At 36.8% G+C, this 17974-nt stretch overlaps 1 protein-coding gene across 1 annotated transcript in view; it reads right to left on the bottom strand.

The window, feature by feature from the left end:
* Col21a1 (collagen type XXI alpha 1 chain) overlaps positions 1-17544 on the bottom strand; it is a 169050-nt gene extending 151506 nt beyond the window's left edge. The window contains exon 1 of the mRNA XM_078019855.1: positions 17294-17544. The gene's annotated coding sequence lies outside the window, so the exon portion shown is untranslated. The remainder of the gene's footprint in view (positions 1-17293) is intronic.
* Between the last annotated feature and the right edge of the window lie 430 nt (positions 17545-17974).

The raw sequence follows: 17974 nt of genomic DNA, 5'->3' as shown, positions 1-17974 counted from the left end.
TCACAATATGGGATTCCTTCCTGGTGTTATTCAGCTAGAATTGTAGTGGGGATCAGACTATACTCCAGGCCCAACAAGGCCATAAAGACACAACAGTGCAGGAAGTTGAGCAAGAAAACAAGCCCAACTGGACTTCAGTATCTCCTCTGTAAAACCTGGGAGAAAGGAGATGAATGAGCTTGATGATTGTTCCATTTCCAATTGCTCTAGTCCTTCTCTCTTGAATACTTTATTAATTATTTATTCCATTAAATTCAAGGTCAATAACTAGCTTTATAAAATAATAAAAAAGTCATTTCTTTCCATTATTCTGAAACAGATCTACAACTTAATTCATAATGAAGGAATCTTCTATAAATTAACATTTTATAATCAAAATTGCACTTGTCACATTTCTATTCCATTCAGAGCTCTAAGTTCATACAGCTCATTCATATTCATCCTGTCTCTCTCTCTCTCTCTCTCTCTCTCTCTCTCTCTCTCTCTCTCTCTCTCTCTCTCTCTCTCTCTCCATCTCTGTCTCTCTTTCACTCTTCCAGACAAAAAAATAAGCCCATGAAATTTCTCCTCTTAAATAATAAACATTACATAACTCCAACAGCATGCCTACAGTGTGGTTTTGAGTCCTAAAATGTGAGATATCCTAAACTATTTCATATTGTTCTCAACACATTAAAAAAAAATAGCAAACAAATACCAGAGCTGAATTTTGACCATTGACCAAGTGGTATGCCAAGAGAGAATTAGTACAAGAGCCTTAAATGCTAGAGTGGTGGAGTGGGGGTGTACAATTGGGCATTGGACATGTTAATTCTCATATGCTAATGGAATTACACCTGGAATTCTATAAATTGATAGCACTACACTTCAAGCTGAGTAAATAATGAAAATATCCTAGGAAAAACCAACTCGAGAGACCTAGACAAATATTAAATATTAAATAGACCTAGTAAATATTTTGGTTAATGCCTTAGAAAATGGGAAGAGTATGCAGTGTTTTAAAATATATTTTAAACCTCTACTCTGTTAGACCTAGTGGGATAAAGAGAATGAATGATAGGCATTGATGGTGTCATTAATTATGCATAAAATTTTTTACTAAAAAAGCCCTAAAAGGGATAACAACACATAAATTCAAGACAATAACATTATTATTATCAAATTTGTCTCCTACAATGTGAGAAACTCATGAAATGAGAAACCCTCATGCTTCATTTCTCACTCAAGTTAGTTGGTTACATTCTGTTATGTAGACTTTTTTTATTCAATGGTTTAAAACAGAAACAGCTGCATTGGACTTTGTTAATCCTGGAAAACTGACATTTTTAGAACAAGTTCCAAGTGTGGTCTCAGAATTCCAATATGTAAGATTTTATCCAAAAGAAGATGCTCTTTTTTACTACATCATCCGATTGCTTTTCATAATAACTTGTGAACAAGATTCCCCAGAGTCATATGACCCAGTGGTCCAAGGGAATGATTCAAATGGTCCCCATATTACTTGATCCAAAATGTTCACTTCATACCACCAATGACAAAGCAAACACCAAAATGATTTTCAGCCCTTTCTACAATTACAGGTGATTTTGAATATTGTCGGATTAACACTGAACATGATAACTTCACAACCCCATGACCTATATTGTTAGAGCGTCGAAAGAACAGTGTTACTCAGAGCCTAAAGAAAAGGGATTCAAAGCAGGAGGAGAAAAATTACCCCGGCAGAATTAGATGCCTATCAGACTGAGAAGGAAATGGTTTACAGAAATGAGGAAGAAGAGGGGCCTCTTAGGTGTTATACAACTCTTCCCACTTGTATACAGGAGTCTGCACTGGCAAAATGAGCCTCAGATAGCTTCCCTGCCTAGCCAAACCCAAGAGGAGCAAGAAGGAGTCATGGTCAGAAGAGAAGACATTAGTACACTGCCTAACACCAGTCACTGGGGACAAGCTATAGTGAAGAGAAAAAAAAAACATCCACATAGTATTAAATAGGAAATTGCAAACATATTGATGGGCATGTACAAATAAGAGTGAACAAGTATTCAGTAAAATCCAGCATCATGGAGGAAGACTTTAAACTCAGCAAATTTAATAACTGACTCTCATAGAAGCATAATAGTAAAAAAAAGTGCAATTAGTTAAATGCAATTAATATAATTAGATATATGTAAGACTATTGATGCATTAAAAAGGAAAGAACCAATTAGTATCTTGGAAAATTAAAAAAATTAATAATGTGCATAGTTGAATGGGGAAACAGTTAGATAGAAAAATCAAGTTGAAGAATTCTGCCAGATTATAATGCAAAAGTTCAGATTTTACAAAATGTTTAAAAAGAAATTTCTGAAGGAAAAACTAAGCATATGGAGAAATAATGAGGGAACAGGTAAAAGAAAAGTTTTCAGTGCCAAGTAAACATTTGAATCTTTAGACAGTAAGAGTCTCACAAATACCAAACTGCTTGAATAGCAAAAAAGACTTATTTTAGACGCATTTTGGTGAAAAATCATAAGTTAAATAAAGCAAAAATCCAAAGAGTTTCCATGTACATGGGGGAGGAGAAGGTAGAAGACACATAAAAGAAATGTAATTGAGATTGTCTAGAGATTACTTATGACAAAAATGAGCCAAAAAAGAAATGAGACAATTTTGAAAATTCTTCAGAAAAATAGTTCAGGGCCTAGCCAAACAAATATGCACTTTTAAATATTTTAAACTTCTAGATACTAAAGAACTCAAAAATTCATTATCATTCACCCTCACCAAAACAATTACTAGAGGATGAAAACTATGAATTAGTTGTAGGATAGAATGACAAAATGAAAAAAATTTACCACCTTCCCCCAACAACCTTCTCAAAGTAAACTTCAATCTGAATTTGTTACTGAAAAAAATAACAGCATTCTAGAAATAAAATGTATGTTCTGAGACTGGACACACTTGCTGGCAATATGGGAATTGATGCATCTGGTCCAGCTCTACAGGAACCCTTCTGAAGAACTTAGAGTTCCCCATGCATCCAAGTTAACAATTAACATCTGCTCCTGACAGATACTGTGCCTGCCCTCCCAGAAATTGTGTGTGTCTTCTTTACGAAGAAGTTGAAAACCCAAATAAGACATTATAAACCGGAGTCTTAACACTCTTTAAATTAGAGCCTTATAATTATACATGTATATACATAGTATTGGGGTTCATTTTGACAAAATCATACATGCAAAGAGTTTAATTTCAATCTCTGTTCTCTTACCTTTCCTCCCCCACTCCCTACCCTTATTCTCCTTCCTCTACTAAACTTCTTTCTTCTATATATACATAAAGTGAAATTCCCTTTGGTATGTTTACATATGAATATAACACGATTTTGTTTTGTTATATTCATTCCATATTTTTTCCCTTTCCCTTCCTTCCCTCTTCACGCTAGTTCTCCTTCTTCTACTCCTCTGATTTTGCCTCTATCTTTATGATATTTGATCTCCTCCCTGACCTCCTTCTTTCCCTTATTTTGCTCTAGTTTTCACATATGAGAGAGAAAACATTCGACCCTTGATTTTCTTGAGTCTGGCTTTTTCACTCAGCATGATTTTCTCCATTTCTATCCATTTACCAGCAAATGCCATTGTTTCATTCTTTTTTACGACTGAGTAAAACTCCATTATTTACACTTTTTAAAATAGGAATACCAACTTATGAAATAAACGCAAGACATGCTTTAGGAAGGAAGGGAGCCCTAGCTCAGGTTCTGAAGAAGGCTAAAATGAAGCATAATCACAGCCTAGAACTATTTGGAAGGATTTATTTGAAACTCATTCGCAATGATACACAGAAAACTTTTTCTTTTTTTTTTTTAATTTTTCTTTGTTGGTACTAGGGATTGTCCAGGAGTGCTTTACAACTGAACTACATCCCCAGCCTTTTGTTGCTATTGTTATTTTGTTATTTTGAGACAGGGCTTCACCGAGTTGCTGAGGATAGCTTTGAATTTACCATCCTCCTGCCTCAGCCTCCAAAGTCTCTAGGATTACAGATATACATCACTGGGCATCAGAAAGCTCTAGCACTTCTCCAGTGGGTTCTTACACAGTTTGAGCATCTCTAATTAAAAAATATGAACTACAAAGTGCTCCAAATTTCTAAACTGTTTGAGCTCCAACTTGATGGTACATGTGAAAACTTTCTGCACCTCCCCTTTTGTTATGGGTCACAGTCAAAACACGGGCACACTAAAGATATTGCATAAAATTACCTTTGAACTGTGTGTATAAGGTGTATATAAAACACACATGAATTCTGTGTTAAGTCTGGATCCAATCCCCATGATAAACCATATTCAAAAATTCAAAAAATCCAAAATCCATAATTCTGGTCCCAAGTATCTCAAATAAGGGGTTCTCAACCTGGACTGAGCCTCCTCTTTTCCCTTTATATTCCAAATTCCTCCCCCTTCACACATACAGATGAACAGGACTGATTTTTTTCCAAGTTGGAAGAGCACAGATCTTTGTATTTCTCTTGGTAGATACTCCATAAACTAATCAGCACTTGAATAACTGAGCCAAAAAGATTTTTCCAAGTACCAAGCAAGGACACAGCACTAAAGAGTAAGTTGTTCATTCATTATGACATCTTCTTTAAATAAAGAAACATTTTATAACAAAATTGAAATGGCAACTAGATGGGCAGAAAGGTTAGGTTTCCTTTGCTTAAATCTTCTTTGTTCTATATATTTTTCTCTCTTGTTCTCCATTCACCATACTTCTCAATCAATTATTGTGCACCTCTTACAGCTTCAAAAGCTCACTATTCACATTATCTAAAATATAATAAAAGTACACTTCCATCCCTATGACGAATGGAAATGCTCACCTAGCTATTAATGACCTCCTGACTTCCCGAATCAGTGGCCTCTCTCACCCCCACACTCACTCCTTACTTCACACTGCTTGAGAATCACTCTTGTGATTTTTCATATTCATCTTTTTACAGCTGTCCTTTCTCTTGATGGGTCATTTTCTTTCAGTCTGTTTTTTCTTTTTAGCATCCTATTAACAAACGTGTTCTTGGCTAAATGACCACTGCCTCTCATCCAGAAAATACAGCATGCTCTACTGTTTCAGTGACAACTCTTACTCAAGAACTCCTGGTTCCATAGATTGAACCAGCAGTTCAATCTTGTTTGCTACTTGACCACAAATCTTCCATTCCCATCAGACAAGTTATATCAAGCCCACTTGATACAATACAATAGGGAAAGAAATAAGGCAAAAGGAAAAGATAACTAACAATGAAATATATACCTTGAGTAAAACTACAGGCTGGAAGGTCAGTTGTGAACACGGCCCATACCCAGCTGGTAAGCCAGTGTTGTTATGTGGAGTGTGTGCTCACATACATTCTCACTGGGCCTGTGCCCACTCTGATGGTTGTTGTGGCCTTTCTGATTGTTAAAAAATTTAAACCTCACAACTGGCAGGGAACACTTAAAAAATTTACAGAAGAATGATTCACTGAACAACATGCAATGTTAGCCAAGTACCCCAAAATCAATCAAACTGACCTATACTTCTTTGAGAGGAATACTAGGCTAGCATCAGAATACTGTGCCCATGACAATTCAAAAATGAATGGAAAAGTAAATCACATGTAAAACTAATTAAATGTCTCCCCAGTGGAGAGTTAACACCCAATGTCAGCCTGATAGGAGGTTCCTAATGATATGTTTACAACTCTGCCATTTACCCTCTCCAGTGGGAGTGAGGGCGATGATGACAGCAAATTAAATTTCCAGACAAAGAACAGCTTATCTATGTGACTGAACAAAAGATTTGGGGTTAAAAATAATCTCAACTGAATGAATAGTGGGTCCATTGCAACAAATCAAAATCCAAGAGAAACACACATTAATTTCTGGGATCCAGAATCTGAACTGTAGAATGCTGGATAAGGAATCAAATGACTTAACAGCAGCAGGTCTGAGTAAACCAGAAGGTCTTAGTTGATGGCAAACTGAAGCCATTAGTGAGAAGTGACTGCCAACAATTCGTTTGGTCTTATGTTAAACTGAGAAAAGAACAGGACTACACCCCTTCTACTCATCAACCAGTGGTTCAAGAGAATAATTTTCTTTTTTCTACCTCTCTTTGGAAGTGCCAGGGTGTTGCCCATGCTAAGCATATACTCTGCCACTGAGCTGTGGCACCAGCCCCAGGCCAAAAGAATGAAAACTGAATGTGTCCAGGGAAAGCCAACCACAATGGAGATATGACTCCAAACCTCCTCCTCCTCAAAAAAAAAAAAAAAAAAAAGTAATTTCAGGATGTGATGATGCTCCCCTTGGGGCAAAATGTTAGTTGTCTTCAAATGCTGGTAAGACTGCCACACAGAAATGAAATTAGCTTCTTCCTGCCTCTCCCAGAGCACAAAATTAGATCCAAAGTTTGGAAACTCCAGGAAGGAAGTTCAGGGTCTAATTTAAGGGGAAAAAGTTTTTAATAGATGGGGATGCCCCTAAAACGAAGCGCTTCCCATCACTGACAGGGTCTGACATAAAATGTGTACTCATTAGGTATGTTACAGGCAGGGGTTAGAACATCAAGAATTATTCGGATAAAATACTTGCATTACAAACAACAATTATTTGTAAGATCCTTTCCAGCCTTATGATTTATATAAACTACAATGTGTCTAATCTGAAACATTTGCCCAATCGAATCATGCTTCAAGATGCTGCTTCATACCCTGGTGCCCTCATGAAGTCAGTTATGGCAAAAACAGATCATTTCATCCACAGTGGTTACCTCCACTGTTAGACCATTCGGTGCTTCATTACACAAAGTATTATTGTGCTTCCTAAAAAGTTTTGTTTGAAGTAGTCCACCTCACAACTACATCATAAAGCACCTGGGACCATGATCTCATGTCTCCACTCCCTACCTACTAGCCACTGAAAAGAAACTTGCTGATTCATTGCTTGTTTGGTTTTTTAGATAGCACATATTCAATATTCTTATAATTATCAACATCTACTTGCTGTAGAAGTGATGAAATATACAGCAACAGCTTCTTTGGGCATTCCTGTATGCCACCTTCTTACTGCATCTGAATTCCTTTTTTTTTTTTTTTCACTTAAAACTTCCTAACTCTCTAATGAGAAAAAATAGATAGAAAAGCCAAAATCCATTCTTAAAGCTTTTGCAGATAACAGAAAATGCCTTTTTCCTTCCCCCCATTCCCTTAGAACATATCTGCAGATGGCTTGAAAAAACAAAAATCTTAGGAGAAGAAAGATTTTAAAAGACAAAAAAAAAGAGGAAAATCTGAAAATCTAAATTCTAAAATAACAGTAGCAATCTCTTACATGCTACATCTCTTCCTCAGTGCAGCTTGGAAAGTTTTCAACTGTAAATGGAGTCCTAAGGACACCCCCAAGGGAAAATTATTCACCTCCCCAAAGAGATTGGCATTCTAAAACAATGAAAATAAGAAATAAAAGGTTTTTTCTTCTTATGATAAAGGCATATCTTTGGGGATAGAATCAAATAATGAATAAAGAAGAAATTTACTTACACATTCAGTTTTCATTTAATTCATTAGTATTTAAATCAAGCTTGAAAATTTAAAATTATAATTGCTTCCCTAGTCTCACTTAGGATATTTTAGGTCCCAAACTCCAAAATATGGCAGAATACTGAAAGGGAGATTTGGAATTCAATTTAGCAACCACATCCAAAATGGTGTAGAAACATTCAAAACGCACAAACTTATTAAATCATTTGAGCTTATTTAATAACATTAGGTCTGGCCAAAAATGTCTACTGTGAAATTACACTACCCAGCTAAAAATTAAAAGTATTTAGAGACACAGTTAAAGAAACACAGATGCACACATGGCTCTAACTATTCTTTCTATGTAGGTAACAGGCCAGACATTCATTTAATTAACTAATTTAGAATGAATTGGAGATCAAAAATATTCACACTTTTTTTTAAGTGATCTGAGATGTGTAGTCTAAAAAACAATTGATTCTGATTTTCCTTGGACTCTCCATGGCTTGCTTCTCTTGAGTCTCATTCAATTCTATTTACGATGATTTTGGTTTTTCATTAATAGACTACATATTTGGTATAAATATTGTGCAAAAATTTAGGCACATTAAATACAGATACCCCACATAGATCTGAAGAGACCATAGATCTGACCACAGACTCCAACTATAAACTTTCACATTATGGGTGTGGAGGCAATCAACAACCTCTTCAAAGTACTCTACTATAAACATCAGCTGATTTCGGTGAAGAACATGGTGGAATGACAATGACAGATCAGGGCATCTATGGGGAAGTTGACTTAAGAGTCTATGAGTCTGTGAGAACAGGAATTATGTCTTATTAATTACTGCATCCCTAGCACCTAGTCTGATGTATGGAAAGGGCTGACTAAATGGATGAACTAATGCAGCAGCATGAAGGCACCTGGCTGAAGAGACAATATACACTGAAACCCAAGGCCACATCTGCCCAGAGTAAAGCCTTCTAATTTTCATAAAGTTGTGATCAGGGCTATGACCCTAACCAAAAAGAACTCTACTATTGCTAAATTCAAGAGCTCATGACAAACTACCTGACTACAAGTGAGACCTGAAGATATCCTCAATCCCATACAATCACTACAGTAGTCTTCCAAAACTGGTCCCTGTGGCTAAGGATAACAGCCTTAGACCCATACTTATAGTCTCATGAAGTCAGTCTCGAAAGCCTCTATTAGAGCTGCACATGCATTACCAGCTTCGAACAGCAGCTCCCCCTGCATCCTCACTTTCTTCTCTCCCACAACAAGGTGAATAATGGCTGGGATCTGAATTTGTATCTGGTCCGTGACCCAGGTATATAAAAATATTCTCATCTAAAGAAGCAACAAGCTTTCCAAAAGACAGGTGTCCAAACCTAAGTGTGACAAAGCTTACAAGTAACTAATTTGAGCTTATTTGAGTATTTTCTGTCACCAGGCATCACACCAGAGAGTTTATGCATATTGTTTTCTTTAATGCTCCCAACTACACTATAAAGAAGCTCCTGTGATTTATCACTTGATGGCAAATTAAGTTTTCAAAGGTCAAATAGCATTTATAAGGTCATATAGGTATTGTCATCCATGTCTTAATTATGACCTGACATGGCCTGGTTTTATTTGAGTACATAATATTCTTTGGGCATTCATAAGAAGTAATATTCACTGCTTTTTTTTAAAAAAAAGTCTTGTTTCATTTTAGTCAAACATTGCTATCTCTAATTTGCGTACACTATATTTAGAAGTAAAATCTGGTTCAATATGTATTTTATGAATTACAGGAACATGAATTAATTACACTCTGACAGTCATTACCTCTTATATGTATGTAAATTCAAAATTCTAATTCCAAATGTTTTCATCTACAAAGCATGTAACTACATATCCATTTCTTCATTATAAAAGCAATGCAAGAGTATTTAAAAATACAGAAAAAAGAAAACTAGAAAAACAAAATCTATCATATTATCACCCAAATACAACTGTTAACATATTGGGAACCATACAATTTAGAGCTCAAAAATATAATTTGATTACTCATATAAACATGATTTCCCTCAAAAAGCCCATAATTTAGAATCAGCATTTTTTTTCAAGTGTTGAAAGGACCAATGGAAAACACTTTTATATAATTCCCACATGGAAGTCAAAGAGAAATCTGTTTAGGCACCATGAAAAAGAGCTTGTGACTTTTTTGAAAGAAAAATATCAGCTATTTTATTAATCAACATTCACAGTAACATTTGTCTTCAGTACATGTGCAAGAAACATGCTTCTCTGGTTTGAATATGTTCCCTCCAAGTCAGGAGTTATCAAGTGTTAGTATTAAGAGGAAATAAGTTTAAGAGGCAATTAGACCAGAAGGGCTTCTCTCATGAATGGGAGGCTTTACATGGCTTTCAGCTAGTTTGTTCTTCTGCCTAATGCCACATAAGGAGATGTCTTCCCTCCCCACCCCTCCTGAAGATTCCAAGACAAGGTACACTCTTGGAAATAGAGAACAGAACTCACCAGACAACCAAACCTGCTGGTACCTTGACTTTGGATTTTATAGACTAGAGAACTATGAGAAAATAAATTTCTGTTCTTTATGAGTCACCCAGCCTCAGGTATTTTGTTATAATAGCATGAAACAGACTGCAACATGAGTCAATAGGAATCTTAGGAAGGAATAAATTCTACGTTTCTCAGTGGACTAACTTCTTAAAGGATATGCTACTTGACATTGACCTAAATTCTACAGACAGATGCCCTAAGATACAACTTATACATGGCCCATGATGGCCTTTAATGGTGCTTCTAACCAAGGAAAGGGAAAAATATGCAAACAGTAAAATAAAGGGAATCTTGTACAGTCATACATGTGCAGCTCTCCCAGGCTTTTCTAAGTTACCAACTTTTCAATAAGTTGGGAAAAGGCTGGGCTAAGAAACCATTTCCTGGCCCAGCATCTTCTTTAAAATAATGAGAATGTCTGTGTATTTGGCACTTACTATATTTACATTACTGTTATTGAATGGTAATATAGAAATGATATATAATTTAGATTATAGCTATCTAACTATGCAAGAATTTAAATTGGGTTCCATGTACTTCCACTTGCCATTAAGAACTCTCTGCATTTCACCTTCCCTTTTCACCTGCCTTTTGTTCAGTCCATAGGAACCAAAGTAGGAACACTGTCTACACCCCTCTAGTTAAGATAATCATTATGTTACTATGATCTGAAATGTGTCCCACACCCTCAAATTCATATGTTGGACCCTTAACTCCCTGGTGCAATGGTACTTGAGAGACAGCTTTGGGAAATAATCAGATTATAATGGTGGAGCCCTTAGGATGGACCATTCCCATACAAAAAGAGACAGAAAAGAGCTTGTTGCTTTCTCTCCACCATGTGAGCACACAGTAAAAAGCTGTCTGCAAGCAAGGAAAAGAGTACTCACCAGGACCTTCACATATCAGCACCTCGATCTTAGACTTCAAGTCTCCAGAACTGTGAGAACTAAATTTCTATGAGAATTCAATTGCTGTTGCTGCTTTTTAATTAAGAAAAACTTTTTAAAAGCCCTGCAATTCTAGCTAGATTTTCAGCCATACACTCCATAGTATGTTGTTTCAGTGGCCCAAGCTAATCAAGTCACAAGTCATCCCTGCTGTGCAAGTTCTATCTCACATTCTCTCAAGGTTTCTCTTCCAAACCTTAGCCCACAGGTATTAGCTAACCAGTGGTTTAAACAGTGAGAGAAAGGTAAAGGAGCCATTAAATGATTGCAAAGCAGAGTGCCAAAAGGAAAAACTGACTTTCAAGGGAAATAGCAAAGAGTTCCTTCATTTGCAGAACCCTGGTTATTCACCTTCTTCGCAATACCTGTCTTGGATGATCTCTCCACTTTGTGCCAAGATACTCTTTCAAATTATATTGAACCCCAACAATTGATACGTGGCATAATTGCAATTGATAATCAAAAACAGATTGAGAAGAAATCAAGTAAGACATCCATTGTGCTATGCTTGTTGACTTTTCTAAATTTAAATCAGAACTATTCTTGCCTTATTCATTTTTTTTTTCAACTCGGGATATTTATAAAATGTTATTTTACATAATAAACTGAAAGGAGTTTTCCATTTTCAAAAGCAGAGTTGCCAATTGACTATGAATAGATTCACTAGACGGAACTTAGCAACTTTTCTTCTGAATTCCCTTTATCTAACATAGCCAGATACTTGGTAAGCACTTACTAGCTATTTGATGAATGGCTGAACACTTACCAGGAATGTTCCTCCCTGTCTTATCTGGAATATTCTATCTTCTTCTGGGTGCCACTGCAAAACACATGCTTAGACACACCCTATGAGTGGAATCAAACTCTCTCTTCCTAATAAAGTAACAAATACACAGAAGGTTTAACATGTTAAGTCTATATTCCAGGAAGTTGTTTAAATAACTTAACCGCCTATAGATTTGAAATTTTACCATAAAAATATAATTAAATACTTTAAGTGTTAGTTTTTATTTAGTAGTTACATAATAAAAGCATAAAAAAAAGTTTTCAAATAATGTTTTCAGAAGAATGAAGTTTTCATAAAGCTTAAACTTCATTAGAACTTCTTTTTGCTTTGATTTACCAAAAATTTTTTTTTAAATGTTTTTGGTTCTTAATTTTCTTCTTGACACCAAGAACTGTATAAACGAATGATTAATAGGTAATGCAGTGCTGCAACCTTGGCCAAATTGACCTAGATCAAAATAAGTCAAAATAAAAACACTGCTGCATCAAACACAGGCAGCTGGCAGGAGGCCCAGGAGGTCACCAAACTTGGACTTGAGAAAATTCTCAGTTTCCTGAAATTTTCAAAGATATCTCTGCATTTCCTTAATAAAAACCAAAATGCCACATTAACAACAAAGAGAAAAAAACTAAATGGAATCCTTTGAAAAGAGGAACTATAGTGAGCAAATTATCATTTTCACTATGGATGCAATAAATGTATTTTCTTGATGTTGTAATTATTGCTGACACTGCTTTATGATTAAGGAAATCCTTTAAATAAATATTCCTGAAATCAAACCAGGATAAGTGTGACAGGCAGTAGAATTCTACAGTTTTCTGATAGTACTCTACAACATGGATTTTGTGCCTCTTTGTCAACATTATCCAATATTTCAGAAGGCTAAATAGTTGAATGAAAAACATACTGAGCAGAACACAGCAAATTTGAGTTGTTAATCAATGCCACCAATACTATTATTAGCTCTGAGAATATCTCCAAGTCTGTTTCCCCACTTACATTACACAAATACTAATGCCCTTTCCCATTCTAAAAATTGTATGAATACACAGGAATCCTGTGCATATAGCTAATGTACAGACATTTTACAAAGGCCTCTCTTTATAAAAAGTATGACTACTCCATTTCACAATAAGATTGCAAAACATTCTAATACAGAGTAGTCTTTACAAAAAAAAAAAAAATAGATCTCAAGTACCCAGTTGATCTGGGAAGGTGGATCAAAACCATGATTCTCAGTGTGTGGTCTCTAGTCAGTAGTAGCAACTTCACCTGGGACCTTTTAGCAGTGTTGTTCAAAATGTTGTACTAGTTTCTGAGAACCTTCAAGTATGTCATTTATTCTGACACAAATTCTTCCACTAGCTGAAACATAAAAACCATGAAATGAACATATATGTGTTAATAACCTCAATTCCTATTCGCTTTGAGGGTCCCAGTTTCAGAGGTAAAAAGAGAAAGGAGAGCTTAAAAAGAGAGCTTCAGTTGAAACCATTCCTTAGTGTCCAGAGTAAAATATCAGTAGATTCTAATTAAGCATTTACTATGAGACAGGCGGTATCTTAAGAAGCTTTCTCCTCATGACAACTCTCTGAGGTGGGTTATTATGTAGCTTGTCCAAACTCAAACAACTAGTGACAGGGCCAGGATTCAGAGCTAGACAGTTTGGACACAGTGTGTGTCTTTAACCATGGGTATGTGCAGAAAATTGGGGAACTCAGCCCCCATGGCTAATTTTCTTTGTGTGAGATTGAACCACATGCCAGAAATAAACATTTCAACTTTGTTTCTCACAAAAAAATGATAATGAATGGAGCTAAAGACTTACTATCGCATGCTGAGAAATATAATCCAAAAACAATAAATATAAAAAACAAACACATATCCATTTCCTGTGATGTGTTTTGCTCACAAGAGTTTCAAGATTGGCCTTAATAGTAAAACCATGCATGATGGAACAAATAGAACTCTGAAGTGAACCTAAATGAATTCCAGGTAATGCTCATCAAAACATTTCTAAGTGAGCCAGGTTATGTAAACCAAGCCTAATTAAGCTGACTTCTAGATGATTGTATCTGCTCTGGCACTTGTGCCTTCCAGTGGAGGATTGTAACGTCACCATGAGGCAATGCAGTATTGATCATTTCTAATTGGCCACTCACTTACTGCAAGCAGGGCTGCCACATCTATCACTCTGAATTGCGACATCAAACTCTCTTAGCTTTTCAGTTAAATTATCCAGAACACTTAATTTGATTACTGAGTTTGAATTTGCTTCCACATGCCTTCTTTTTTCCCCACAACAGATGTTTCTCTAATCTTTCTTTTTAAAGTTATTTCATAGCAAGCCAAATAGAATACCCTACTTACAGTAAGCTGTAATTACATTTAATTTAATAACATCCCATTCTAATTCCATTCAACTTGTTTTCATTTTGGTGTTTGGGAGTTAGGATTTTGGTTTAGGTTTTCGGTTTTGTGTATATGTATACATATTTATAACATTAAATTGTAATTTTTAAAATATCTTAATGACTTGAATAGAACATTTACTAAGATACTTATGGGCTGGCACTTGCTCTCTGTCTAGTCTACCAGAAGTCACACAGGATAGGGAATGGGCAACTTATATTCTTGCACTTAAAAATACAAGACATAAAAAGACATTTTCAGGTTATACTTATCACAGAAATTTAAGAGAATTGAAACTTATTTTTTGGATTAAATACCATAAATATTTCTCACTAATATTTATGGTATTTAAATGCTTTTTGGTCCTAAGAAGATCATAGAGATGATCTTCCAGTCTAATAATGTAAAAGGTGTAGATTTTGTGTGTACATAGTTCAAAGCACTTTGAAATGATTGCAGTTGAGGAAGAAAAGGACTCTTCAATTACTTCACCTATCCTTTTTACCAGTTTAGGCTTGTCCTTGTTCTGTGTCCTCATTTTTCTATTTTCTTGAACAAACATTGATGTAGCTGGATAAGGTTTCATGTATTCTGTCAAGAGCTAAGAAACAGCAGGCAGGACTCCTAACCTTGGAGATTGCACCCTTTACTTTTACATGCTTTCTCCTGGCTTACTTTTATATATATATATATATATAAATAGTATTCTGAAAAGTCAGATTTTAAGACTCTTTAAAAATGTGAAAGTTAATAGAGTATAAGCTCCACCAGAAGTCAAATCCTTACCATAGTCAGTAACTAGAAAAAGACTAGGCTATTGATTTGAAGCTAATCTGCTGAAATTTTTTTTTAGAAAGTTCCATATAAAACGCCCAACATAATTGGAAAGATTATTTGAGGATGTCCATATATTCACTTTCTGGTAGAAAGGAAAAATTGTGAATTCCACTCTAAGGCCTCATATAAATACAAAACTCTGATCATGTATCAACAAATTTTTAAATTTGATATTTACAGGTTAGTTTTTTGCTCTTGGTTTTGAGTATACATGTTTTGTGTATTTTCAGCTAACAAATATTTAATATATTATTCTAGACACTTTAGAATTATTACTTCATTTAACTCTGATAACAATGTGAAAAGTAAGAGTAAGTGTTATATGACACTTCCAGTCCCTCTTTTATAGATGAGGAAAATTATGCAAGCATTCAAGAGCATGGAGAAGTAAAAGAGCAGGTTTGAACCTGGGTCTGCCTTAAAACAAGGCTTCTGCTCCTATCCCCTACCTACACTTCCCCCATTCTCTAAACATAAGCTTAGTATCTGTTCCTTAACAAATGTGTATACCTCAGTGACAAATTGGCGTAGAAAATCACAGCTTGTAAAATAAATATTCTCTGTACAGAAAGTCTTGGTACAGTGAGCACCATGTTCACTACAGCACACACGGGCTGGGACTGGAGTTTTGCCTAGTCTAGATTTTCTTATCCAATGTCAGATTTTCTAATCCTTTTAAGCCCATTTGCAAAGTCATTCTATTTCTGTATTAATGGCTTAGAACAGCTAGAGTGTTTTAAGCCAAAATTTTGAAATTTCAGATCTCTATTGAGAAAGAGAAAGAGAGAGATCCGTTTGAATAATCCAGAGACTGCATCGCTGAATTTTCTTTCACTTATGAGAATGGAGTTAATCCCTCAAACCCCCAACTACTTTAGGGAGAAAAAAGTCCTATATATGAATGCCTGTAATGTGCACTGATGACAGGGATGATCTAGGATTATCTCATCAGGAGCCAAAGACTCATGTTATTACAACTAGAAGACTCATCTGTGTTTCATCTTGGTTTTATTTTAGCTCTTGGAAAAGGAAAAAAAAATCTTATTCTCTTCTAAATAAAGTATGCAAACTCTACAATGTAAAAATTACTAGAAATTATGGTTCTTTTATGGTCCTTTATTGGAGCCTACAAAGTTCCGTGTTTTGTTTTTAGCCTAGGCAAAACCCTACTGAAGAATACCTAAGGTTTTCTGGAAAGTAGTCTCTTTCTTCTTTCCTCTAGAGAGGGGAATTTACAGGTGTCTGCCCTTACCCTAACTGAAATCCAACCCCAGAGTTCTCAAACTGCAAGCACAGCATCAGCTAGAGGGTTTATTGAAACATTGCTGGCCCCAACCCCAGAGATTCAGATTCAGTGGGTGGAGCCAGCGCCCTAGATTTTGTACATCAGAAAGTTCCCAGGTGGTGCTTACAGCCCAGAGACCACACTTGGAGAATCACTGTTTTCACTCACTTCTTCCTAAACTCTCCACTGCAGGTTGAAATCTGAGAGCCGTTTTGGTTTTTGTTTCTTTGGGTTTTTTGTTTTGTTTCTTTATGCTGATACCCATAGTCCCACCCCCAGAGATTATGGTTAACTGGTTAGGGGTGTCAATTAAGCAACATTAAAAAAAAAAACTCCAGGAATAAGTCTACTTGTACAGTAACCTTATCTTTAAGGTTGCTAAAGATAGCTCTTAGTCGTCATATTGTACACAATATATACAACCAATAATATATATTTAAAGGGATTTTTTGATTGTTTGTTTGTTAAGTAAAAGAATCTCTGGTCCACACCACACAGACCCAGACCCACTGTCCTGGATGCTCAGCGTGGCGCTCCCAGGCGAGCTAGGGACACTTCCAAGAAGACCAAGGCAGAGTGGGGATGAGCTTCCAGGAGTTAATCACTGTATGTTATCTCAGAGTTCAAACTCTTGAGGCAGAAATCCGCTCCCAGGTAACCTCCCGAGGTTTATGAACATAAGGGAAATTTGCAAGACAGACCCTGACCTCTCTCAGCCTTCAGCCTGGGCAGGAATTGTACCGGACAGTTCACCCCCTGCCTCGGCACCGGGGTGGGGTGGGGGAACTGCACCCTCGAGTCACGTAACAAATCAAATTGCAGTCCCCAGAGGGTCAGCCCGAAGTCCCCTAGACGTCACTCTGGCTAGGAAAGGGGAGACGGTGGTGTTGCCTTACCTGGTGCGAGTGTCCAGGTTCAGGGTTGCAGTCACAGCCAGCTGCGTGGTGCGCCAGAGGGACCAGGTGTCCCAGGCAGTGACAAGCCCGGACCCGGGAAAACCTGGGCTGAATCCGGTTGGCAGCACTCCGCCTGGAGTCCCGTCTCTCTGCAGCAGCGGGTGCCGAGAGCCCCGGCTCAGAAACTCCTCAGCCCCCTGGAGGCGGAGCCGGGGAGATAAGGTTCCCGCGCCCCACCCGCCCTCGGCGGGGGCGACTGCCAGAGGGTGGGGTTTGGGATCTGGATCTGGAAGTGAGAACTGTTACTGTTAACTCTGCTAGAGACACAGTCAGTTCAAATCCTGCTAGGACCCAAATATGCACGATTGGGGAATGACAGTGAAATTGAACAAGGACGTCCAAGAAGGACGAGAAAAACCAGAAAGAGAGGCAGAATGAGGAACTAGTAGGAAAGCAGAAAAGAGGCAACTCCCCGCAGATAGGGCTTGCTTGCTCTGTCATACACACATTAAGGCAGTCTCACCTGGTATTTTTTCTGCCTCCAAAGCTCTGCCCCAGACCTTATCATAGCTCTCTGCTTCTTTTTATTCAGTTCTCTACTCAAATATCACCAAGTGAGTCCTTCCTGCATGTCCTATCAAAATGGAACTCCCATAAGCATTTCCATCCCCAAGCCCACTT

Source organism: Ictidomys tridecemlineatus, chromosome 8, assembly GCF_052094955.1.
Source record: "Ictidomys tridecemlineatus isolate mIctTri1 chromosome 8, mIctTri1.hap1, whole genome shotgun sequence".
Lineage (NCBI taxonomy): Eukaryota > Metazoa > Chordata > Mammalia > Rodentia > Sciuridae > Ictidomys > Ictidomys tridecemlineatus.
This window is presented reverse-complemented; position numbering and strand designations above follow the sequence as displayed.